Consider the following 2,500-nt stretch of genomic DNA (forward strand, 5'->3'; position numbering starts at 1 on the left):
TGACCGAGCCCTCCGTTCGCCCCCTGGCCCGTCGCATGGGCCCCCGGCGCCTCCGCGGCGCCCCACCGAAAACTGTCACGACGCGCATCCAGCGCCGACGAGGTCGCAGGTTACGTGCGGCAGCCGGGGGGCTAGGCCGAGCGGCGGCGGGCCCGCCCACGGACGGGCGCGGGGAGGAGCGCAGCCGGCACGCGGCGCGGAGCGGCGGCGGCATGCCGCCGGGCGGCCGTCGGCTCAACCGTGCCCGAGTCCCGCGGGCACCGCGTCGCCCGGCCGGCGCGAGCGGCGGCGGGCCCGCCCGCGGACGGGCGCGGGGAGGAGCGCAGCCGGCACGCGGCGCGGAGCGGCGGCGGCATGCCGCCGGGCGGCCGACGGCTCAACCATGCCCGAGTCCCGCGGGCACCGCGTCGCCCGGCCGGCGCGAGCGGCGGCGGGCCCGCCCGCGGACGGGCGCGGGGAGGAGCGCAGCCGGCACGCGGCGCGGAGCGGCGGCGGCATGCCGCCGGGCGGCCGACGGCTCAACCATGCCCGAGTCCCGCGGGCACCGCGTCGCCCGGCCGGCGCGAGCGCACGAGGGCGGGAGGCAACCGGGCGGCGCCTGCGGAACCGGATGCGACGGCCGGCGCGGCACGGCCCCGACGGGTCCGCACCGAAGACCAGCGCGGTGCGGATCGACCGCTGATGAGGTCAGAGGTCACGTGCGGCAGCCGGCCGGCTGGCCCGAGCGGCGGCCGGCACGCGACGGGGATCGAGCGGCCCCGACGGCTTGCAGCCGGGCGGCCGACGGCTAGGCCGTACCGGAGTCCCGCGGTCGTTCGGGCGAAGGGGCGCATGCTGCGGGAAAGGCCTGCGGCGGCGAACCGTCCGCCCGGCCGGCCAAGCCTTCCGCGGCGGCGCGCACGTGGCGGCGCGGCCGAGATGACCGAGCGAAGCCCCGGCGATGGGCGGCGCGCACGTGTCCGTGCGGCCGAGATGACCGAGCGAAGCCCGGGCGGCGCCCGCCGTGCGCCCTGCCGGATCGCGCCTTCCGCCGGCGCGCAACGCCGGTCCCGCGTTCCGGCCGCGGGAGAGGCCTGCGTCGGCGAACCGTCCGCCCCGCCGGCCGAACCTTCCGCGGCTGCGCGCACGTGTCCGTGCGGCCGAGATGACCGAGCGAAGCCCCGGCGACGGGCGGCGCCCGCCGTGCGCCCCGGCGGATTGCGCGGCCCGCCGGCGCGCAACGCCGGGCCCACGTTCCGGCTGCGGGAAAGGCCTGCGGCGGCGAACCGTCCGCCCCGCCGGCCGAACCTTGCGCGGCGGCGCTTACGTGTCCGTGCGGCAGAGATGACCGAGCAAGCTCCGGCGATGGGCGGCGCCCTCCGTGCGCCCCGCCGGATCGCCTGCGAGCGGCGAGCGTCCGGGCGGGCCCCTTTCGCAACTTCCCTCGGTACTCTAAACACCCCTTGCCTCTCGGTCTTCCCCCCGACCCTCTCGGTATTTGCTCGGATATGTGCATGCATCGTCCCTCGTCGCCTTCGGTTATCCTCCCCGGGGTGGGCTTTGCGCCGACGCGCCAACGGGGTGGTAGGGGGGCTGCAGCCGCGGCCGCCGCGTTTCGCCATCCGCGCGTGCGCCGCCGGATCCGAGTGGAGGTCGCGGGCGACTCGTCGATGCTTGTACTAGGGGCGCATGCCGGCAGCCCCCCGCGGGGTGCGGGACCCCCGATCGGCGTGCGAGGGACGGGCGTCCGGGCGGGCCCCGTTTCCAACTTCCTTCGGAACATTAAAACCCCCCGACCCCCTCGGTCTTCGCTCCGGCCCTATCGCTATTGCTCGGATATGTGCATCCACCGTCCCTCGTTGCCTTCGGTTATCTACCCCAGGGTGGGCCTTGCGCCGATGCCCCGATGGGGTGGCAGGGGTGGGGCTGCCGCGGCCGGCGCGTTTCGGCATCCGCGCTTGGGGGCTCGGACCCGAGTGGAGGTCGCGGGCGGCTCGTCGATGCCTGCACCGGGAGCGCATGCCGGCAGCCCCCCGCGGGGCGCCGGACCCCCGATCGGCGTGCGATGGACGGGGGGAGGGGCGGGCCCGGTTTGCAAATTCCCTCGGTACTTTAAAATCTCACGGCCCTGTCGGTGCTCCCTCCGGCCCTATCGCCACTGCTCGGATATGTGCATCCACCGTCCCTCGTTGCCTTCGGTTATCTACCCCGCGGTGGGCTTTGCGCCGATGCCCCGATGGGGTGGCAGGGGGGCACGCTCTAGGCCGTGCCACGGGGCGCGGGCGCCGGCGCCGTACGTCCCTCGCGGCGGCCGTGAGCGGCACCTCGGCTTGCTCGGTCTGTCCTCCCGGGACGCGCGACCCGTGCGACCGGGACGCGCATCCCGTGCGACCGGGACGCGTGTCCGGGCCGTTCCCGTTTGCAACGCTCCTCGGTACTTTGGAACGCTTGGGGTGGGCTTTGGGCGGATGCCCCGCCGGGGTGGTAGGGAGGGGGGGCGGCTGCTGCCGCGGCGGGACTT

The sequence above is a fragment of the Phoenix dactylifera genome, chromosome 10 (assembly GCF_051530095.1).
Source record: "Phoenix dactylifera cultivar Ajwa chromosome 10, Ajwa_hap1_PhDact_Kaust_v1.1, whole genome shotgun sequence".
In the NCBI taxonomy this organism is placed as follows: domain Eukaryota; kingdom Viridiplantae; phylum Streptophyta; class Magnoliopsida; order Arecales; family Arecaceae; genus Phoenix; species Phoenix dactylifera.